Source organism: Felis catus, chromosome A2, assembly GCF_018350175.1.
Source record: "Felis catus isolate Fca126 chromosome A2, F.catus_Fca126_mat1.0, whole genome shotgun sequence".
NCBI lineage: Eukaryota > Metazoa > Chordata > Mammalia > Carnivora > Felidae > Felis > Felis catus.
The window spans coordinates 70,059,711-70,084,419 of record NC_058369.1 but is presented as its reverse complement, the minus strand read 5'-3'; the positions used below and the strand labels follow the sequence as shown (position 1 = coordinate 70,084,419).

The 24,709-nt window shown below is 39.4% G+C and overlaps 1 protein-coding gene across 4 annotated transcripts in view; it reads left to right on the top strand.

Moving 5' to 3' along the window:
• LOC123383814 overlaps positions 1–24,709 on the top strand; it is a 75,567-nt gene that overhangs the window by 25,905 nt on the left and 24,953 nt on the right. Inside the window, exon 5 of one of the 4 annotated variants that reach the window (XR_006594062.1) lies at positions 3,164–3,638. The exons of the other annotated variants lie outside the window; for them this stretch is intronic. The gene's annotated coding sequence lies outside the window, so the exon portion shown is untranslated. Of the gene's footprint in view, positions 1–3,163; positions 3,639–24,709 lie in introns of those variants that run through there. 4 annotated transcript variants of the gene reach the window in all.

The following is a 24,709-nucleotide window of genomic DNA, read 5'->3' as shown; positions in this document are numbered from 1 at the left end:
TTGTGTTTGTTGTTATGTATTCAGAAAGTCACTTATGTTTCCTAATCTTGAAAGTAGCGACCTTATGAAGAGGCTTGTTCCCTGTAGCACAGTGTCCCCTGTTCTCCAGAACTAGACATTTCAGGGGTGTCTCCTATGTAGGTTACATAATGTTGTGGCTGGGCCTCATTTGTTTTTAGTTGAGTCAGCTACAATGACCCATTTTGCCTGTTGTAGGAAAGTTTTGCTTCCTATGCTGTGAAGGGGCCAGTCTGGAGCCATCATGGGCTTGTAGTTGAGCATTTTCAGCAGTCAGACCAGATTCCTGTCCTCAGTCCCTTTGCTGAGGTCACTCTCCCTGTGTGGTCCCCTGAGAAGCTTTAGTTGGTGGTTAAAGTCTGCACACAAACCAGATAATTGCCTCCAATCCATCTGCCCAGACTGCAGTGACCCTGAACTTCAGAGTTCCCTCCCTGTGCTACCCCTGAGAGGTTTTTGTTGATGGGCAAGGCTGACAGTCAGATCAGATACCTGCCCCTACAGTCTGCTGCTGCAGACATACTGATCAGTAGGGCACTCTCTGTACTGCCAGTTGTAAGGTTTTCCTGAAGGGATGCAATCAAATTAGTGTGTGTAGTTATCTTTCTCTCTCCCCAGAGAAGAAGTCACTTTGGAGTGGTGCTGGTCCCTACTATTACTACTTGTGGGATGAGAAGGGAAGGAGCTGCTCTGGAGGTACTCCAGAGCTGGTGGGGCTGGTTGGATAGGGTGGATCCACAGGACAAAGCAGTACTGGGCCATATGTGTTAACAAGACAGGTGGAGAGTGTTTGCACTGGTCCCCACAGGTGTCCTGTTGTCTAGGATGGGGACAGGAGGAGGGAAATGGTGCCCACTAGATATTTTATTCTTCAAGTCTCCTAAAGATCCTTGTATCTCCAACCCCTATTCTGAGATTAATAAATATATCTCCTTCAAGTATACTCCACGTGCTTTTCAAACTGCTGCGTGTATGCTGTATCTCAGCGGGTTGTTTGTTATGCTTTCTCTTTAAAGGGTGGGGACTCAAGTCCCCATCTTCCAGAGCCAAGCCTCCTGATTTTTAAAGTACTTGCAGATAAGCCCTGCTGGTTATAAAAACACACAAAGTTAAACCCCTCTGGTTTTCAAAGCCTAATGTTATGGGGATTCGTCTTCCCAGTGCAGAACACCTGTGCCTGGGATGTCTGGTGTGAGGTCTGCTTCTCCCTTTGTGCTCGTGATGTCACTCCTGTTTGTGGTTTGTCTCATTGGCAGTTTGATTCAAGATCACATCTCCACCACTCTTGCCATTTTTGATGGGACCTCCTTTCTATAATTGCCTGCTAGTCTTTGGGTCATTTTTCAGGTTGGGTGTACTGATGTGGCTATTATCTAGATGTGTCCCTAACATGAGGTGAACTTAGGATCCTCCTGCTCTGCCATTTTTCCAGTGACTTTTTTCATGCCAAAACTTCCTTCTCTCTAATCAAGTATATGATGCCCCATCATTATCCACTAATTCTATGGTTTGCTGGAATTCACTCAACTCAACATGCTGCTTAACAATGTTATTTATCCTAAGATATAGAAAATCATTGCAGAAGATACTTGGATTAATTTTCTCAACCTCTGTTGGATCTTCCTTCTATTTGAAATAATTGCAAAGCTAAAATTACATTTTTCAATCTCTTCTGGATAAGAATTGAATTATGCCAATGTGATACAGTAGCATGAGATTTGGATGGAAGGAAATTTGGTGGAGACCCCCCTCCCCCTTTTTTCAGGTCTTGGCCATTGCTACTGGCAAACAAGATTGGAAATGTGAGGATTCTGGGCAGCCACATCCCTGTTTTCTTCCTTGAGCTTTTGAGAAGACCAAAGGTGGTCACTGAACCGGCACTTTTTCTTTTTTCCCCAAACTTTTATGGTTGTAAAATACATATAACAACATTTACTATCTTAACTATTCTTAAGTGTACAGTTCAGAGGTATTAAGTACATTGATATCGATGTGCAGCCATCAATCACCACCACCCATCACCAGAACTCTTTATCTTACAAAACTGAAACTCATTAAACAATAAATCCTCCCTTTCTCCGTCCCCCCTCCCTATCTGCTGGAAACTACAATTCTGCTTTCTGTCTCTATACTTTTGACTATTCTAGGCATTTCCTGGTGGTTCCTATTCTACCATCTTCCTAGAATCCTTTCAAAATGCCCTATTTTTGAGAACATTATTTTCATTATTCTTCAGTTGAGAAGAACACATTATGTTATGGGGAAGTTCTATTACCTCTAGATGAAAAAGGGAGGTGGTGTGTGTGCTGGTTTCTAAAGAATGCACAAGAGGGTGGCAATTTAGAACGAGTTGTCTTGTATTTACAGTTCCCACAGATACCCAGAGCCTCCTTCAATTTTGAATCAAAAAAAAGGCAGGTACATGACAGCCAAGCATATAGAAAATGATTATGATTTGAAGAATTTGTTCTCTCCCCTGAGCAAGTGACCTTGACTTCCTTTCTAATATGGTAGTGGTGCCAACAGTCCTGATTAGTCCACTTGGGTTTGGTATCCTCTTATGCTTTTGAGATAGAACCCATATGGAGTTTATGGCAATAGTTCACAGTTGGCTGGAATGTTTGAAGAGACTTTTAAATGGAGGAAACATTTATAGAGATTAAGCAGGATTAAGGGACACATACTGTGTGCTGAGGTACCCAGAGACTAATACTAATGGGAAACTATCAGGCCAACATCCAAAGTGGCAATGGGAATCGTGTTATGAGAGCCTGCATGAAAATTAGAGTTTTGGAAGAAAATCTATTCATAGAATGATGCATTCCCTGCCAGGAACATACCAAAGCAAGGAGAAAGAAAATGTGTCTTTGGCCTCTCTCTCTCCTCCCTTTCTGAACTTTAGTCAGCGCCTCTCATTGGCCAAACCATTCAGAAAGCCAGAGGGTAAGCACAAAGCAGAATAGAAGAAGGTGTAGAATTAAGGGGTTAGGGCCAGAGAAGAACAGAATATAACCAGCACAGATGTTGTCTCTTCTACAAGAATAGCACAAAGGATCCAGATCACTGAAGAAAAGCCCATCATTTTGTAGATCACACTAGTCACTGTCAATTTGCCCTTTGTTCAAGGTCTTTTGGTTCCTTGCAGGTGGGGCTTTCCTCTGCTTCATTCTGTGCTATGGGGTTCTCGTATAGGTTCCTGACCACCTCAACAGTGACGCCCGTTCCATTCTCCCCACGTTCACCCTATGACTGCTCCTTTCTGAGCTCCTGCTGACTTTCCAGGAAGACTAGTCCTGCTATTTGAGGGTCTACAAATTAAATGAAACTATCTATCCTTCTCAGTGAGTCTGGGAATAAACTTTCAATAAAATTGATCATGGAAAATTTATTTACTACACTTTTAAAGCAATTGATTTCTCGTGACAAAAATCTAGAAATTCAGAGTTTATTTTTTTGTTGTTAATTCTACCAAGTCAAGAGTTCTAGATTTTAACATGATTCTTTTATCAGGTTTATAAAATATCTAACAAACATTTTTCTGTGTGCAGTATATTGTTGCCAGTATTTTGTATTGATTGTTTCTGCTGGTGATATTAATTATAATTTGGATGAAAGACTGAGACTTTGCATTTATTTATTTAATAATCTGTAAGAAAGTATGTACAATTTTGCCCAAGAATTTCAGAACTGCAGGGGCACCTGGGTGGCTCAGTTGGTTGAGTGTCCAACCTTGGCTCAGGTCATGATCTCAAGGTTTGTGACTTTGAGCCCCACATCAGACTTGCTGCTCTCAGCGTGGAGCCCATTTCAGATCCTCTGTCCCCCTTCTCTGCTGCTCCCCCACTTGTGAGCGGGCACTTGAGCTGTCTCTCTCTCTCTCAAAAATAAACATTAAAAAAAAGAATTTCAGTACTGCAATATTTTTGATGATTAGTCTAATATTTTACTAATTCAGGTTTTACATGTTCTCATCCCTCCCCTTTTCTGGTAATATTCTAATTATCCATCCAAAAACATGTCAGGGGCCTAAATGCTTAACTGTTTCATCAAATATGTCTTTTGTTCCATCAACAAATGTTTAGCAATTTTGTGAAAGCTTTCACCATCATTTATCTGCTGTTATCTTTTTTTTTAATGTTTACTTTTGAGAGAGAGAGAGAGAGAGAGAGAGAGAGAGAGCGTGCGCGTGCGCAAATGGAGGGGCAGAGAAAGAGGGAGACAAAGAATGTGAAGCAGGCTCCAGGCTCCAAGCTGTCAGCACAGAGCCCCATGCAGGGCTCGAACCCACAAACTGTGAGATCATGACCCTCGAACTCATTAAGTGTGAGATCATGACCTGAGCCGAAGTCCGATGCTTAACTGACTGAGCCATATAAATATATAAATATATTTATATACTTTTCAAATAAATATATAGCTACATATAGATATATATCCTGACTTTTACCATAAACATTTTGTCATTAGCATTTTCCCAAGCTATGCTGCAGTTTGCCAAAATGTAATCTTAGTGGTTGTGTAATGTTTCATCTAATGAAAATATCCTGACTTTTTTTTAAAGTCTATTCCTTTATTTTGAGAAAGAGAGAGTAGGGAGGAGCAGAGAGAGAGAGAGAGAGAGAGAGAGAGAGAGAGAATCCTAAGCAGGCTCTGCACTGTTAGCATGGATCCTGATGCAGGGTTTGACCCACCAACCATAAATTCATGACCTGAGCCAAAATCAAGAGTCAGAGGCTAACGTGACTAAGTTAACCAGGTGCCCCCAAACACCCTAACTTTTTAAGTAGTCCCCTATTTTTGGACTCTAATGTATATTCAGTTTCTTTATGTTATTACTAACACTTGGGAAATACTTTTATTTGTATCTCTTCATATACTGAATTATTTCACCATAACTATTCCTGGAAGTACAATCAGTGGATCAAATGAAATTTTAAGAAATTTAAAAACTCTTGAATTATTTTCCCAAAACATTTTTTTCCAAGAAATGATTTGGATTGTGGTTTTGCTCAAACACAGAGAAAAGAAGTAAAAAACATTGAATCTGGTACATCATAGAATAGTAGGTAATACAATATTTGTACCCTGAAAAATGTTTACAGCTGGTACAAGGAAAGGCTCAATTGAACCATTAAAATAAAAACCAATGTAAACATTACATCAAACAGAGCCATTCTCCATAAAATGGCTTTAGAGTCCTTCCACTCCTTTAAACTACTTTCTTGACCAAGTTTTCCTTCGTCCTCCACTGAACCCTGAACCTCGTGGTTTCTCTGCTCATTTATATATAATTAAGAGCCTCAAGGTCACTGCAAAACACAGCTTCAAGGGCATCCATTTTTAGTAAAATCATAAGCTAGATACCCACATGAACCAATTTGCTTGAAAACCACGAAAACTCCTGTATAAATTTGTGTTTACCCTCCTTAAAAACCTTTTTGACATGATGGAGAGGTAGGCATTGTCAGGCCAGTTTCTAGATTAAGGACAGGCATCACTGTACCCTGTTTACGTAGCAAGAGTATTTGCCAAACCTGGAGAACTTGAGGTTTGTTTTTCATCCACACACCATACAACTTCAGTCACATCATAGAAAGGAAAAAAGAAAGCCCAGAGCCTGATCCTTTCCCACAATGTTGGACTTCCAATACCTCCACTCTTAGTGTAAAGTATATATATATATAAAGTTTGTGTGTGTGTGTGTGTGTGTGTGTGCGTGTGTGTGTGATTTCAAACAATTGGAATAAAACAGATTTCATTATCTGACCACAATGTGGTCAAAAACAGTCAATAAATTAATAACAAAAAGATAACTCCAAAATCTCGTAGGTCTAAAATCATAATGAAAATTAGACGATAGTTTGACCTGAATGGTAATAAAAATACCACATATAAAAACTTGTGAAACGCAGCTAAAGCAATGTTTAGAGGAAAATTATACACATTTAAATAGAAGAAAATCTCAAACTTAATGAGCTTGGCACTTAAATGGGCAAGAAAACAATTGTATAGAATCATTTTAGTGTGAATTAAATGTAAAAAAATATGATTTTCATCAAAGAAAATTATATGATCTATCAGGAGACCATTGCTTTATATCTTGAATTTCTCAGTAAAATAGAAGTGTAGGTCCTTTAATAGAATTTGAAACAGGGTGACTTAGTCCATAACCAATTCCTGTTCACAGAATCAAAGCCCCAAGATGTATCAAAAAACCCTTAAGATAACTTTATTCCTAAAGATTTCCTGAAGAAATGATCAAAGATTAAGACACTTTCAACAGTGAAGTGAGTAGCTATGCCAAAAGTCTGCCTTGTTGTAGTATATTGGTGAACAACTGGCCTATGTTCTAGATGAACAAATGAATGTATCTGTGATGCAAAATGATCATCCCTCTTCAAAATGGCCGTGGTTATGTAATCCTTTCAGATTCTCACGCCATACCTTGTTCACCCCACTCCTTCAGCACAGGTACCTACTTCTCTCCAGTATGGTTGGGAGAGAGGGTTAGTTCTGAGTCTGTTCCTGAGTTGTCCTCTCAGCTGTCATGGCCTCTCCATGCAACATGCTCCTCCCACTACTTCCTGCCATTCTGCTGGTTTCCTCCAAACTCAACACTACCTCTGCCCTCTTTCCAGCCTCATCTGGAGGGTGGCCATGGGGAAGACTGTGCTCACCTTCATGCTCTACTCTTCCATTTGTTCTCATTCCCTATTCCCTATTCCTTTATTTTCTTTTAAAATTGTTATCCTTGCCCTCTCTTTCTGATTTTATTTTTTTCTCTAATGCCATGTCACCATTTATTTTATTTTATTTTTTAACGTTTTTATTTATTTCTGGGACCAAGAGAGACAGAGCATGAACGGGGTAGGGGCAGAGAGAGAGGGAGACACAGAATCGGAAACAGGCTCCAGGCTCCGAGCCATCAGCCCAGAGCCTGACGCGGGGCTCGAACTCACAGACCGCGAGATCGTGACCTGGCTGAAGTCGGACGCCTAACCGACTGCGCCACCCAGGCGCCCCCATGTCACCATTTAAAAATACTATATATTCCCTTTTTAAGGTATATACAATGAAATGGCCTAGAAGCAATGAGCACATGTAAGACCCTGATCTTAGTTCCTAAATCCCATTTCTCCCAAAAGGGAAGCAAGACTCCTTGAAAAAATGTCTGACAGTGGGTCTAGGGAGTCTGATCTGAAGCCTAGATATCATCTTGTTTTATCAGAAATCAAGCAAATTTTCAAAGATGGATGGATCAGGCCAAAAGGACACAGGATTTACTTTTCTGTTTTTATTGTATTTCTCAATAACATTTACAATAATTAAAAAAAATGGTTGGGGGGTGCCTGGGTGGCTCCGTCGGTTGAGTGTCCAACTTCGGCTCAGGTCATGATCTCGCGGTTTGTGAGTTTTGAGCCTCGCGTTGGGCTGTGCTGACAGCTCAGAGCCTGGAGCCTGCTTTGGATTCTGTGTCTCCCCGTCTCTCGGCCCCTCCCCTGCTCATGCTCTGTCTCTATCCGTCTCTCAATAATAAATAAATGTTAAACATTTTTTTTTTTAATAAATAAAAAAAAAATTGGTCGGGGCGCCTGGGTGGCTCAGTCGGTTAAGCGTCCTACTTTGGCTCAGGTCATGATCTCACATTTTGTGAGTTCAAGTCCTGCGTCAGGCTCTGTGCTGATGGCTCAGAGCCTGGAGCCTGCTTCGGTTTCTGTGTCTTCCACTCACTCTGCCCCTTCTCTGCTCAGGCTCTGTCTCTATCTCTCAAAAATAAATAAACATTAAAATTTTTTTAAATGGTCTGGAAGAGGCTCCCACTGTCCAAAAATTGGTCAGTTTGTCAAAAAGAATAATGACAATAATGAGTTATAACAAAGTACAATATTACATGAATACATATAATATTCAAATAGAGAAAGAAGGAGAAAAAGTAGAAGAGGGAAAACTCTTATTAACAAATACCAGCAAAAGAATGATAGAATTTTAAGCAACACTGCAAAGTGGTAAGTGAGTTAAACAATAATTATTAGCTAGACGATAAAACTATAAGAAAAAATGTTGTGGGGATGGGATATTATACACAAAAAATCATCCCACAGATATATAAATTAATTACTAATTATAACAGGGAAAATGTAATTTCAGAATTGAGGAATTGGTTGGTTCCTTACCCAAATGATCCAATTTAATACCACCAATAGTGGGAAAATCTAACTTTGAGGAATTCATGATGTGATGTAATAAAAAATATATAATATCTTCTGGGTAGTACTGTCCTCCAAAGTATTTAGCTTGAACCTTATAAGGAAACTGTCAGACAAATTTACTTGACAGCTGACCTGAATTCTTTGAAAAGTCAATTATCATTAAAAAAAAAAAAAAGAATCATGGGGAAAGTTCTAGACTAGAAGAAACTAACATTAAAAAAAAATTATTTATTTTGAGAGAGAAAGTGAGCAAGAGTGGGGGAGGGACAGAGGGAAAGGGAGAGAGAGAGAATCTTAAGTTCAAGAGAATCCCCACATGTCGTGGCATTTGAACTCACAAACTGAGATCATGACCTGAGCTGAAATCAAGAGTTGGAGGCTTGACCTACTGAGCCACCCAGGCACCCCAGAAACTAACATTTAATAAGTTACAATGTGTGAATTTAATTGGATCCAGGAAAACAAAAGCTTTAAATGACATTTTTGAGACAATTGGGTAATTTGAATATAGTTTCTCTCTTAGATGATATTCTTGAATTATCTTTGTAGCTATGGGAACGGTTTTGTAGGAGAATGTCATTCTTAAGAGAAGCATGCTGAGTGAAATGACATAATGTCTATAGCTTACTTTTAAGTCATTCATCTGTTTTATATCTCTATATATTTTATTATATAAATTATAAAAATTATATATAAACTATATACAAAATATATTTCTGTTATTAATATATTTATGTTATATAAAACATACACTTTGCACACATACAAATAGATACAATACATACAGCTAATGAAAATGTGACAAAATATGAACAGTAGATGAATTTAGATAACTGTTACGTAGATGTTTCATGCTATCTAGAGAATATTTAAATGTTGAGCACTACTGGGAAATACAATTAGTCTCATTGTTCTTGGGAAAATAAAGTATATGATAAACTTTTATAAGAGATTCTCTTAGGATACTTCCCAGTTCTCAGCCTAGCTCCTTGTCCTGAGGACTTGGCTTCTTTCCCCAAAACATCTTCAGCATGAATCTCCACTTCTAGGGAAACTCCATCCCTAACTCTACAATTTGCTTATGTCTTGGGCTCGTCAGATTTCCACGAGCAGTGTCTCACAGGCTTTCTGCCAAGGCCTAGAAGGACACTCAGCCCATGCTCCAGAGCAAAAGATTTGAAGCCCCTGGGGGTGACCCTCAGCTCATGAAAGATGGAAACCCATGGACACATGCCCCAGTCATCCTGAGGCATTTTTTAGATATGTCTACTACTTAGGTTCTCAAAGGCCTGCCAGATGGGTTGAGCCCCACTTGCCTACAGTAATTACAGCTCAAAAATACACCCTTTATTGACTTTTCTCCCTTCCCTGTTTCTGCTCTGTTTCCTGAGATCCTCTTTCCAAATAAACTAACTGCATCTAATGTATGTGGGGGAATCCAGACTAAGTTATCTACTCCAGGAATTAATGTCACCCTGGGATCTATTTCCTCACCCACAAGTATATTCCTATAGTGTGATAATCACATCAGTATGTTTCCTAAATCTGATTTAATCAAACTATAGCAATATCAAGTTGTAAGGGAGGAATTTTCAGCAGAACAATGCTCAGTCAACTAATAGAAAATGGTGTGTGATGTGGAGAACAAAGGCAAAAGAAAAAAAAACTAAATCTCCTTACAACTTAACAACCTATTGACAATTCCTTGAGACAGGTAGAGTGACCTTCTTCTAGGAACTCAACTGCCTCGATGTTAATACTTTACTATGGGCAAAAGGCAATCTTAGCTTAACATTATCCCAGACTCCAAGATCCTGTAAATCTTCTTTAACATATAAAAATTCCTTTGGAAACTTGCTTTATCTCCCCACCCCAAATATATATTAGCAATCATCCTCCAAGCATATGGCCCACTGATGTACATCTGAAGGGTCTCATGACTAAGTTTTTACTAGACAGTAGTAAATGACCCTTTCCTAACAAGAGCTAGCCCTCTCGAGGTCCTGGAAATTTTGCTTTCAAAATTCCTTAGAGACTTATGCTATCCCTAACCCCCTCCCAACTTGAAAGTATATAATCAGTCACCTGTCACAACCCCAGTGCAGCTCTTTCTGTACACTGGTCTTGTCCCTGTACTTTAATAAAAACACCTTTTGGGACCAAAGACATCTCAAAAATTCCTTCTTGTCCGTTCACTCTGAACCCCAACATCTCCACATCAATTTGCTTAAATACACACACACACACACACACACACACACACACATGTTACATAATCTTCTGAGGACAAACATTAATTTTCAGAGACTTTATTGATATTAGAGAAGATAATAATTTCCTAAATACAAAACAATCTGCAAAGATCCACACCTACAGTTTTGCAAACTATCAGTGCTTTCTACCATCCTCCTGCTTTCAGACTAGACTCAGAAGGTTTCAGTCCTAAGAAGCAGGGCTAATTACTAGAAATATTTAAATAACAGAACATTTTGCCCATTGAAGGGCAAATTTGAAATTACTGCTTGTGTCATTCAGGATTTGGAACAGGAGACAGAAATCACTCCAAGTACTTTAATGAGTCATAGATTTAATTCAGGAATTAGGTACTTGGAAGGTTGTTGGGAAGAAGCAGTTTCAAGGCCTCCTGGAATGATGGCAGGAAATATGAGTCCTTACTACTATGAAGGATGTTACTTCATAGACTATCACTAAGCTATGCCATAAGGAAGCCCATCCTCCTGCTGCTGTTGTCCCACTGCCTCTCACACCAGGAAGCTGAAGAATGGCTATCCAGAGCACTTAAACAGGAATTAGGAGTCAGACTTACAGTGCCAACACAAGAATGTGTATAGCAGCTGCATTCATATGACCTCAAGACTGGAAACAACCCAAATATCCATCAACAGGAGAATGAGTCAATAAGTTGTGGTTTATACACACAATAGAACACTACTCAGCAGAAAGAAGAGATAAAATACTGGTAAACATGACTTCAAAATAAGTCAAAGAAATTCTTCTAGAGGCTAGAGGAGTAATTCCCTCTGGAGGTTTCTCTATGTCAGAGTGTGAGGAAATGGGACACAGCAGGTCTTCTGCACTCAGTTCTCTCTGAGGACACCTTGAATCCTGATAATGGGCCTTGACCAAAATCAAGCTTCTGGAATGGTCACAACAATCACTGCTTAGTGATGTCATCTTGTATGCCGAAGGCAGTGAGGGAAGAATGTTCCAGCTGTCAGCAGTGTGTAACATAAACACCACGTTTCATGGGGTGCACTGTAGGGGCCCAGGGCAGGCTGCCCCAAGATGGACCACTTTGGCAAAAAGATGATTTTGAGTTAAAAGTAATGAAAACCCAGCAGGTGCAGGAAAATTTCTCTGCCTCCCTCACAACTGCCTAAATTCTCATTGGAAAGGAGATCCTGTAACAGGAGGAGAGCATTAATGGGGACCCTCCTTTACCTAAAGAATTCATCTGCATGATAGGGCAACCTTGTTTTTCCAAATATCTTCTTTCACCTTCTTGCTAATGAACGTTCTCCCCTTTGTACCCTCAAATCTACCCCTCTACTCTCATATAAGCTTTTGTGTTGCCTCATTGTCTTTGGGATCTCATATCTGTGTGGATTCCCAGTAGGTACACCTACTGAATTTGATTTTCTCCTGCTAGTCTGTCTCCTGTCAGTTTGATTCTAAGTCCAGCTAGGAGGACCACGGGCAGAGGAAGATCTTCCTCCCTGACAGCTTCTGGTATCTGGTCTGAGCCCCTCAGTTTCTATCACAGTTGGTCATGTAGCAGACACGTGTCCATGTGACTAGCTTCCTGTTAAGGACTCCAGACTGTAAAATTCAAGTAAGGTTGCCTGGGCAGTAAAGGAGTCCTGTGTCTGTGGTCTGCAGCTGGTCAAGCAGCAAAGAGAGGATTGGGAAGCCTGTGCCTGACCTCTAGATTTCTTGCACTGGGACTTTTGCTATAATAAACTTTAGCCCTGAATATTTGAGTCAGTTGAGTCCTTGCAGCAAAACATGTAAGCAGTGAGTGGTGATAGGATCCCCAAAACAGAGGCAGAGGGAGCCTACTTGGATGCTGGCATAAGGATAAATACAAATCTTAAAAAAAAAAAAGGAATTTTTCTTTGTGCAAGAAGTGAAGACTCCCCCTACCTCCACTTTCCTTAGAACATTTACTTTAGGAGACTTGTGATTTCTTTCTCTGTCCCTTAAAGATATATGTAAACAAAATTTAAATAATCTTTTTGCCAGTTTTACAACCCAGGGATGTTTTTGTCAAGGGCTTGGGAGCTCCTTGAAACCTAAATATTAAGAAAGATTTTGTGGGAGGGCACCTGCTCCAAGTTATAAACCTATCTCCTGTCATAAAAATATGAGAAGTGTTATTTTTCCTTTGGATAAAAGCAATTTGCAAACACAGGTGGATACCACAAATTACCAGGTGAAAGTAGGATGAACTGTGTGTGACAAATGATTCTGTAAGTCCTCTTACTTGAAGACTAGTTATCATTTGTCTTAAGAACAGATATGTAATGGGATATGATGTGGAGAACAAAGGCAAAAAGAAATGTAGATAAAATTAATTAGTTCAGAAAAGATCTGAGAAGATGTTAAGTTTATGTTTAAGACCATAGTTGGTACAGAGAAAGCTTATAATAAATATATAAACAAAACCAATGAATGATAACAAAAAACAGCAAACCAGGGGAATAGGAAGAATATGATTTTAAGAGTTACCACGTTGTTAGAGTAAAATGCCCACTGTTCAACAAAAATATCACAAGACATATGAAGAAACAGGAATGTATGGGCCACTCAAAGGAAAAACTAAATCCATAGAAATTGTCCCTGAAAAATATCTAATGATGAACACACTAGACAAAGATATAAAAATAGTTGTCTTTAGCATGCTCAGAGAAAGAAAATGGGGAAAGTAAACAAACAAAAACAAAAAACAGTGTGAAAAAATGGGAAATATCAATAAAGGAATGGAAAATTTTAATTATTTTTTTTTTTATTTGATAGAGAGGGAGCTTGTGTGAGGGAGGGGCAGAGGGAGAGAGAGAAAGAATCCTAAGCAGGTTCCATGCTGAGGCTCAATCCACAACCCTGGGATCATGACCCAAGCCGAAATCAAGCATTGGACATGCAACTGACCGAGCCACGCAGGCACCCCATGGATTAGGAAACTTTAAAGGAAATAAAAGAATTCTGGAGCTGAGAAGTACAATAGCTGAAATGAAAAGTTCAATACATGGATTCAAAGGTAGATTTGAGCATTTGAAAAAAGGATCAGCAAACTTGAAGATAAAACAATGGAGATTATCTAGTCTGAGTGTGAGAAATGAGTCCACTGACTCAATCAAAGGAGGGACTTGGAGACTGGAGCACAGTGAAGAGAGGCTTTAATCGATGTTCATTCAAGAGCAGGTGTCTGATGGACAGGCATGCCCAGGGCAGTCACAGCAGGCAATTTATATCCTGGCATGCAAGTTCCTCCCCTGGTTCCTCATTGGCTAAGTACTACCGAGGTTACAGCCTTACCCAGATGTCGCCTAAGTCCACATAAGGCAAAAAGTAGTCTGGATGGAGCAAACATACATTCCCTGAGGTGACACCAAGACTTTCAGTCACTCCCTTTATCCTATGGGGCATGCCTATTGCAAAGCCCATGAAACTAAGCCTGTGAAACTAAGTGTGCAAAAATAAGCCCATGAAACAGAGCAAGGAAGAAGAACCAGGAAGTGAAGTGTCTAAGGGTTTGGGACTCCATTGTGGGAAGGGTTCAAACATATTCCAGTAGGTTGCAAACCTACTATTAAGGGGACAGCACAGCTTTTATTTGGTATTTCTGAAAATGAATCATCTCTCTTACTTCTCACACTGAGGAACAGATAATTTAAAAAAGATTTTTTAAAAGGTAAATAAGGTCTAAAAGTTTTGTGGGATAAATCTTGAAAACAGCATGAGAAAAGTGAGTCATCACATACAAGTGTCCCTCAAAAAGATCAAAAGCAGATTTCTCATCAGAAACTTCGGAGGCCAGAACTCAGTGGGCCAATATATTCAAAGCACTAAAAGAGAAGAACTATTAACCACGAATCCTATATCTGACAAAACTATCCTTTAGAGGTGAGGGAGAAATTAAGGCATTCCCAGATAAACAGAAGCTGGAGTCCATCACCAGTAGAATTGCCCTACAGGAAGTGCTTAAAGGAGTCCTGCAAGGTGAAATGAAAGCACACTAGACAGTAACTTGAAGCCATATAGAGGAATAAACCTCTCAACAAAGGTAAATGCCATGGCAATTATAAAGCTAACATTATTGTAACAATGGTTTACAACTTTACTTTTTGTTTTCTACACGATTTAAGAGACTCATACATTAGAAAAAAAACAGTATAAAAGCTAGCATTACTGTAACATTTGTTTACAACAACTAACCTTGTTTTCTACATACTTTAAGAGACTGATGCATTTGAAAGAATTATTAGCTTATGTTTTGGGGTACACAATGTATAAAGGTATGATTTTGTGACATCAGCAACCAAAATAAGTGGAAACAGAGCTGTAAAGGAGCAGATTTTTTGTTTTTGGAGTTAAGCTGGTATGATTTCAATCAGTGCTGTAATGTTAGGCTATTAAATGTAGTTTCCATGGTAACCACAAAGAAAATAGCTGTAGAATATTCATAAAAGAAAGTGAAAAAGAAATTTAAACATTTCACAACAAAAAAATCAACTGAACACAAAAGAAGATAGTAAGGTAGGAAATGAAAGACAAAAAAAGCTGTAAGGCACATAGAAAACAATGAGCAAAATGACAGAAATTAAGTACGTCTCTACCAGAAATTCTTTGTATGTAAGTGGACTAAACTTTCTAATTAAAAGACAGTGACAGAATGGGTAAAAACACAATTCAACTACAAGTTGTCTACAAGAGATTTATTTACTTTTTCTCCAAAGGCATAAACAGTTTGAAAATGAAAGAATGAAAAGAAATATTCCACATAAATAGTAACCAAAGGAAGGCAGGGGTAGTTCTGCTGATATCAGACAAAATAGAATTTAAATTTTAAAAGTTTACAAGACAAAGAAAGGCATTACATATTAATAAAAGGTTTAATACAGCAAGAGGATATAACCATTATAAACAGTTATGTGCTCAATGACAGACCATGAAAATATATGAAGCAAAAACTGACAGAATAAAAAGGAAAAAATAATAGTTCTACAATAATAGTGTAAGATTTAATACTCTACTTACAATAATGAATGAATAACCATAGAGATATAAGTGAGGAAATGGAGAACTTGAACAACATGATAAACCAGTGTTTGTAGTAGAACACAGACTCAACAACAATAGCATAAACATTCTTCCCAAGGGCATATAGGATATTTTCCAGGAGCCACCATATGTCAGGTCCCAAGTGAAGTCTTAATACATATATATTAATGTTTTTTATTTATTTTTGAGAGAGAGAGAATGAGCTGGGGAGGGGCAGAGAGAGAGGAATATACAGAATCTGAAGCAGGGTCCAGGCTCTGAGCTGTCAGCACAGAGCCTGATGTGGGACTTGAACTCATGAACTGTGAGATCATGACCTAGGCTAAAGTCAGAAGCTCAACTGACTGAGATATCCAAGTGCCCCAAGCCTTAATATATTTTTAAAAAGTAGGTATTATACAAAGTGTATGCTCTGATTACAGCAATATCAAGATAGAAATCAACAGAAGAACTGAAAAATTCACACAATTGTGCAAAGTAAACAATGGACTTTTGCTCCCAAAATTTGTATTTAAATTCTAGTTAGTTAACATACAGTGCAATGTTGGTTTCATGAGCAGAATTCGGTGATTCATCACTTACATATACCACCCAGTGCTCATGAAAACAAGTGCCCTTCTTAGTACCCATCATCCATCTAGCCCATTCCCTACCCATTCCTTCCATCAACCCTCAGTTTGTTCTCTATCATAAAGAATCTCTTATGGTTTGTTTCTCTCGCTCTTCTCCCCTTCCCTTATGTTCATCTGTTGGTTTGTTAAATTCCAAATATGAGTGAAGTCATAGGGTATTTGTCTTTTTCTTACTGACTTCTTTAGCTTAGCATAATACCTTCTACTTCCATCTATGTCCTTGCAAATGGCAAGATTTCATTCTTTTTTGTTTGTTTGTTTATTTATGTTGGGGGAATGGTGAGGTAGAGAGAGAGGAGAGAAAGAATCCCAAGCAGGCACCTCAGTGACAGGCAGAGCCTGAGGAGGGGCTCGAACCCATGAACAATGAGATCGTGACCTGACCCAAAATCAAGAGTTGGATGCTTAAACAACTGACACACCCCAAAATTTCACTCTTCTTGATGAGTAAGTAATATTCCAGTGTGTGTGTGTGTGTGTGTGTGTGTGTGTGTGTGTGTGTGTGTGTATGTACCACATCTTCTTTATCCATTCATCAGTCAATGGACATTTGAGCTCTTTCTATAAGGTATCGTTAGTAATGCTGCTATAACATTGGGATACATGTACCCTTTGAACCTATGATTTTGTATTCCTTGGGTAAATACCTAGTAATGCAATTTCTGGATCATAGGGTAGTTCTATTTGTAACTTTTTGAGGAATCTCCATACTGTTTTCCAGAGTGACCGCCCCATGGCATTCCCACCAACAGTGTGAGAGGGTTCCCTTTTCTCTGCCTCCTTGCCAACACCAATTGTTTCTTGTATTGTTAATTTTAGCCATTCAGACAGGTTGATTCGTATTTCCCTGATGACAAGTGATGTTGAGCATCTTTTCATGTGTCTATTAACCATCTAGATGTCTTCCTTTGAAAAGTATTTATTCATGTCTTCTGCCCATTTCTTCACTGGATTATTTGGTTTTTGGATGTTGAATTTGATAAGTTCATTATAGATTTTGAATACTAACCTTTTATCAGATATATCATTTGCAAATATCAAATTGTTGATTGTTTCCTTCACTGTGCAGAGGTTTTTATATTGAGGAAGTCCCAATAGTTCATGTTTGCTTTTGTTTCCCTTGCCTCTAGAAACATGCCTAGTAAGAAGTTGTTCTGGCCAAAGAGGTTGCTGCCTGTGTTCTCTAGGCTTTTGATGACTTCCTGTATCTACATTTAGGTTTTTCATTCATTTTGAATTTATTTTTGGGTATGGTGCAAAAGAGTGGCCCAGCCTAATTTTTCTGCATGTTACTGTCCAGCTTTCCCAACACCATTTGTTAAAGACACTGTGTTTTTTCCCATTGGATATTCTTTTCTAGTTTATCAAAGATTAGTTGGCAATACAGTTGAGTGTCCATTTCTGGGTTTCTCTTCTGTTCCATTGATCTATGTGTCTGTTTTTGTCCCAGTACCATACTGTCTTGATGACTACAGTTTTGTAATATAGCTTGAAGTCAGAATTGTGATGCCTCCAGCTTTGGTTTTCTTTTTCAGGATTGTTTTGGCTATTTGGGGTCTTCTGTGGTTCCATACAAATTTTAGGGTTGTTTGTTCTAGCTCTATGAAAAATGCTGGTGGTATTTTGATAGATATTGCATTTAACGTGTAGATTGCTTTGAGTAGTGTAGACATTTTCACAACGTTTGCTCTTCCACTCCATGAGCATGAGATGTGTTCCATTTCTTTTTGTTTGTTTTTTTGGTTTTTCCATTTCTTTGTGTCCTCTTCAATTTTCTTGGTAAGCTTTCTATAGTTTTCAGAGTATAGATCTTTTTACTTCTTTGGTTAGATTTATTCCTAGATATCTTATGGGTTTTGGTGTAATTGTAAATGGATCAATTCCTTGATTTCTTTTTCTGCTGCTTCATTATTGGTGTATAGAAAGGCAATAGATTCCTGTACGTTGATTTTGTATCTTGTGGTTTTGCTGAATTCATGTATCAGTTCTAGCAATTTTTGGTGGAGTCTTTCAGATTTTCTACATACAGTGTCATGTCATGTGCAAATAGAGAAAGTTTGACTTCTTCCTTGCTGATTTGGATACCTTTCTTTCTTTATTGTTGCCTGATTGCTGAGTCTAGGACTTCCAGTACCATGCTAAGTAGTAACAGTGAGAGTGGACATTCTTGCCTGGTTCCTGACTGTAGAGGAAAAGTTCTCAGTTTTTCCCCATTGAGGATATTAGCTGTGGGTCTTTCATATAGGCCTTTATGATGTTGAGCTATGTTCCATTCGCCCCTATTTTGTTGAGAATTTTTATCAAGAATGGACGCTGTATTTTGTCAGATGATTTTTCTGCATCTATTAAGAGGATCATTTGATTCTTATCCTTTCTTATATTAATGTGGTGTATCATGTTGATTGATTTGTGAATATTGAAGTAGCCTTGCAGCCCAGGAATAAGTCTCACTTGATTGTGGTGGATGATTCTTTCAATATATAGTTGGATTCAATTTGCTAGTATCTTGTTGAGAATTTTTGCATTGATGTTCATCAGGGATATTGGCCTGTGATTCTCCTTTTTAATGGGGTCTTTGGTTTTGGAATTAAAGTCATGTTAGCCTTGTAGAAGGAGCTTGGATATTTTCCTTCCATTTCTGTTTTATGGAACAATTTGAAAAGAATAGGGATTAACTCTTCTTTCAATGTCTGATAAAATTCCCCTGGGAAGCCATCTGGCCCAGGACTCTTGTTTGTTGGGAGATTTTTGATGACTGATTCAATTTCTTTACTGGTTATAGGTCTGTTCAAATTTTCTATTCCTTCTTGTTTCAGTTTGGCAGTTTGTATGTTTCTAGGCATTTATTCATTCCTTCCAGATTTCCCAGTTTGTTGGTATATAATTTTTCATAATATTCTCTCACAAATGTTTGTATTTCTGTGGTGGTTGTGATAGCTCCTCTTCCATTTATGATTTTATTTATTTGTATCCTTTCTTTTTTCTTTTTGATAACTCTGGCTAGGGATTTATCAATTTTATTAATTCTTTCAAAAACCACCTCTTAATTTCTTGATCTTTTCTCTTTTTAATTTCTGTGTTATTTATTTCAGCTGTAATCTTTGTTATTTCCTTTCCACTGCTGGCTTTAGGTTTTGTTGGCTGTTCCTTTTCTAGCTCCTTTAGGTGTAAGGTTAGATTGTGTATTTGAAACTTTTATTGCTTCTTGAGATAGTCCTATATTGCAATATCCTTCCTTCTTAGGACTGCCTTTGCTGCATCCCAAAGGTTGTGGACTATCGTGTTCTCATTTTCATTTGCTTCCATGTATTTTTTAATTTCTTTTTTAAATTCCTGGTTAACCCATTCATTCTTTAGTAGAAGGTTCTTTAACCTCCAAGTATTCGTGGTCTTTCCAAATTTTTCTTGTGGTTGACTTCCTGTTTCATAGCATTATGGTCTTAAAATATGCATAGTATGATCTCAATATTTTTGTAGTAGTTGAGGCCTGATTTGTGACCCAGTATGTGATCTACTCTGGACAATGTTCCATGTGTTCCGAATACATCTGTTATGTCCATCTGGTCCAGTGTGTTCTTCAAAGCCACCTGTTTCCGTGTTGATTTTTCTGCTTGTATGTAAGCTTAGATGCTTGCTGTAAGTGGGGTGTTAAAAATTCCCTATTATTATTGTATTATTACCAATGAGTTTCATGATAGAATCGTTAGACCCCTTAATTATGATATAATGCACTTCTTCATCTCTTGTTACAGTCTTTGGTTTAAAATCTAGTTTGTCTTATATAAGCATGGCTGCCCCGGCTTTGTTTTCTTTCTTTTTTAGAATTTGAAGGTGTTTTTTTTTTTTTTTTTGAGAGAGAGAGAAAGAAGGAGCAAGTGCACAAGCCAGAGGGGAGCAGAGGGAGAGAGAGAGGGTGAGAGAGAATCTTAGGCAGGCTTCATGCCCATTGCAGAGCCCACCGTGGGACCCAATCACACAACTGTGAGATCATGACCTGAGCTGAAATCTAGAGTCAGCTAAACTGGCTGAGCCACCCAGGTGCCTCCAGCTTTGTTTTGAAGTCTATTAGCATGATAGATATTTCTACATCCCCTCACTTTAAATCTTCAGGTGCCTTTAGGTCTAAAGTGAATCTCTTGTAGACAGCATGTAGATGGATCTTGGTTTTTTATCCATTCTGATACACTGTATCTTTTGATTGGAGCATTTAGTCCATTTACATTCAGAGTGATTATTTAAAAATATGAATTCTGTGCCATTGTGTTACCTGTAAAGCTGATGTTTCTGATAATACTCTCTATTCTTGTCTAGTGTTTGTTGCTTTTGGCATTTTATTCCCTACTAAGTTTTATTCCCTATTAAGTATTCCCTTTAATATTTCTTGCAGGGCTGATTTAGTGGTCATGAAGTCCTTTAATTTTTGTTTGTGTGGGAAACTTTTTGTTTCTCCTTCTACTCTGAATGGCAGCCTTGTTGGATAAAGTCTTTCTGGCTGCATATTTTCCCCATTCAGCATGTTGAATATATCCTGCCATTCTCTTCTAGTCTGCCATGTTTCTATGGACAGAGCTGCTTTAAACCTGATCTGTCTTCCCTTGTAGGTTAAGGACTTTCTTTTCCCTTGGTGTTTTCAGGATTCTTTCCTTGTCTGTGTATTTTGTGAATTTTACTATATGTCTACGTCAGGGCCTGATTTTGTTCAATTTAATGTGAGTTGTCTGTGCCCTTAGGATTTCAATGTCTGCATCCTTCCCCAGGTTAGGAAAGTTTTCAGCTATGATTGCTCAAATAAACCTTCCTCCCCTTTTTCTCTTTCTTCATCTTCTAGGACTCCTATAATAGGAGTTACAAATGTTACTACATTTTAAGAAGTCACTGAGTTCTCTAAGCTTACCTTCATGATCCAATACCTTTCTTTTCCTCTTCTTTTCAATTTATTATTTTCCATAATTTTATCTTCTGTATCACTGATTAGTTCCCCTGATTCATTCATCTTCGTTGTCATGGCAACCATTCAGGGTTTGCATTTTTAATTTCAGCCTGACTAGATTTCAGTTATTTTATCTCTGCGGGAAGGGATTTTGTAGTGTCTCCTATGCTTTTTCAAGTCCAGCTAGTATCTTTATAGTTGTTGTTTTAAATTCTAGTTCAGACATGTTACTTACATCTGTATTGATTAATTCCCTGCCATTACTTCTACTTCCTGTTCTTTCTTTTGGGGTGAATTCCTCCATTTGTCATATTGTCTAAAAGAAAGAAAGAAAGAAAGAAAGAAAGAAAGAAAGAAAGAAAGAAAGAAAGAAAGAAAAAGCTAGACCTCCTAGGTGTGTTTTGGTCTGCTTGCTAAAAGAAGGTAGATCCAAAATAAAAGATACACACACACACACACACACACACACACACACACATACACAATTAAAACAACAAACAGGAGCCTAGATCCTTTTTCCCTTGGAGTTGGAGTTGTGTAGCACTCTATGGTCAGTAGACTTAGTGTGTGTGAGAGATTTATACTGGTCTTCTGGGGGGGGGGAGGGCCTGTTGTGCTGATTCTTGGGCTGTCTTGCCCCCATAGAGATGTACCTGTAGGGGGCAGAGGGGGTGGTGCTTGGTGTAAGCGGCTCTCGTCTCCACTTGGTATAAGCGGCTCTAGTCTCCACTTGGTGGTGCTGTTTAGCTCACTGAGGATGGTCAGTGCTGATGGGCAGGGTCAAAATGGCTTTGCCCTGCTCTCTTGTCCCTGGAGCCAAGAGCCTGCGACTGGCACGCTTTAGGGAGCCCTCACGGAAAGGTAAACAATCACTCCTCTTGTGTCCCCAGCTTCCATCAGATTCCTGCCTTCACCCTGTCTGTGTCCAAGCTGTCCACCTGCCAGGTGGCATATCTCAGGTGTGTGGTTGGGTTTTTAAACTACAAATTTTAGGGACTCACTGGGCATGGCCCCATACTGGTCGTCTGGGGGATGGTCTTGCCACACATTTGCTGTTTGTTGGCCAGTCCCAGAAAAGTGGTCACACAACCAATGTAGCAGTTTGGAGTTTATGGCAAAATGGAGCAGAAATCTGGTACCAAGTCTCACTGCCCTCCACCAGCCTCCATACTCCTATGCCTGGGAACACTGAAACACATTGTCATCCCCGTTCTTTTGTCCCTGGAGAGGCCTTGGTGCCCCTCCCAAATGCACTCCAAGCAGGGGAACGGTTTCTCCAACTAGGACCCAGGGGATCCTCAGACCACACTGTCCAATCTTGGGTCTGCACCCTCCTTCCCCACAGGAACACCGCTAAGCCAGGAATGACAAGTGGTGGCGCACTTGTCTAACTTTAGATTTTGTGATCTGCTGCTTATGATACCTTGTAGTAGTCTCCATAAGCAGGTTCCCTCTCCTCCACAGCACCTGCAGCAACTCTCTGCTGCTCCTACCTTTCACGATTCTACTTGAAGACTTGCAGTTTTATTCTCTCCATCCTCAGATTGATTTATTGGGTGTTCAGAATGATTTGATATGTATATAGCTGTGTTTCAGGTGGGAGGCAAGCTTAGGGTCCTCCCACTCCTTCACCATCTTAACTCCTTCAAGCGATACACTTTTAAGCAACAAATGGATCAATGAACAAGTCACAAGGGAAGTCAGAAAACACTTAGAGATGAATGAACACAAAAAGACAACACATCAGAATCTAGGGACATAGAAAAATTGGTGCTAAGGGGGAAATTAGATTAGATTAAATTACTTAGATGAAAAAACAAGAATGGTCTGGGTCAAGATAGTAATGTAAAAGGATCCTGGACTCACTTCCTGCCATAGACAGCCTGAATCTACAGTTACATGTAAAAAAAAATTCTCTGAAAAAGGTCAAGAAAAATAACAACACCAATAAAAACTAGCTGAACAACTCCTACACATCAGGCAAATGAGAGAAAAATGCACATAATAGTGGGTAGGAGAAACTGAGGCAAAATCTTGCTGTAAACCTCATGCCTGCTGCAACAACTCACAACCGGCAGGGAACTCAAAACTCCAAGTGAGGAGTGAAGGGTTTGAACCCCATACCGAGCACTCCAAAATCTAAGACCTGCAATTGAGAGACAGGGCCCCAAACAACTAGCTTTGAAATCCAGAGGGCTTGTGTTCGTGAGACCCATAAGGCCATATAAAACTGAGTGACAGTTCTCACGGGGCCTGTGCACACAGACTCCACCACCCCCAGGGCCCAGGGAAGAGGAAATTGTGAGAGACGCTTATTTGCTTAGCTTAAAGCATCAACCCGAGGGAAAGGCATTTAATTTAACACACACCTAGGGGCCTACTGAAATACTCTCGGAGGTGGGGGTTGGCCATTACCATCTTTGTGCTCTCTCCCTGCCTCACTCTAGTTTGCTGATATCTCCCAAGAAGGAACTTGTACCCTTCTTTGACACCCTGAATTTTGCAGCTGCCACCCAGCAGTCATCTCTGGATCACATGGCTCTGCTGTCCAGCAAGGCTGTAACATATGGAGAAAGAGTTCTTTAATTGGCTACCACTCCCATGACACACAGGAGGCAACAGACAAAAGAGCCCAGTCCTTCTGTGAAAGGAGCTTCCTAGCTCATCTTCATGGCTATGGGTTTTAGAACCAGGCTTCTCTTTAACACACATCTAGCAATTGACTGTGATCCTCTCCAGAGACCTTGGCTAATGAGTGTTATCTTCATACTCTCCCTCTGCTGTGCTCCAGAGCATTTGTATCTTCCGTAGGAGCTCTACATGCATCTGGTACTATGTTTTTTTTTTTTTTTTTTTTTTTTTTTTTTTTTTATGTCCAGTGCACCAATTTTTGTAGCTGACACCTAGGGGGCACTATGGCTGGCTTTGGTGATCAACAGGGCTTGCGTTTCTGGATCCCATGCGACTGTCCCACTGTGGGAGGCAGTTCCTGAGAAGCCATTACCATTGAGACAGTGCACAGACCAAAAAACAACCCCAGTCATTCTGTGAAAAAGGGACTATTTTCTTGTCCTGGATCTTTGGCAGAAGAGCAAAAGTCTTCCAGTTTAGCCCACATCTAGGAGAATAGATGGGCTCTCTGGGGACAGAGGCCAGTGCAGGCCATCTTTGTACTTGGCCTCTACCTCACTCCAGGTTGCTATTATGTACCAGAAAGCAGTTTGTATACTCATCTGTCACCTTGATCTTTGTGCTGCTGTGAAGCGTACATCTCTAGATCATGTGGCTCTAATGGCCAGTAGAACTTATGCTTGCTGTCCCATAGGAGTCTATATATTTGCATCCTTAAAAAAACCACTGTGTGAGAATCTAGCTTCCAATCAGCCTGAGTCTAGATGCTGACTGAAATCCTCTGTTTTGAGATACTCACAAATCTTGCATACCCTTATCTATTGGGGTTCATTAAAAATAAAGTAGGCTAGGGGTGCCTGAGTGGCTCAGTTGGTTAAGAGTCTGACTTCAGCTCAGGTCATGATCTCATGGTTCGTGAGTTCAAGTCCTGCATCAGGGTCTGTGCTGACAGCTCAGAGTCTGAAGCCTGCTTTGGATTCTGTGTC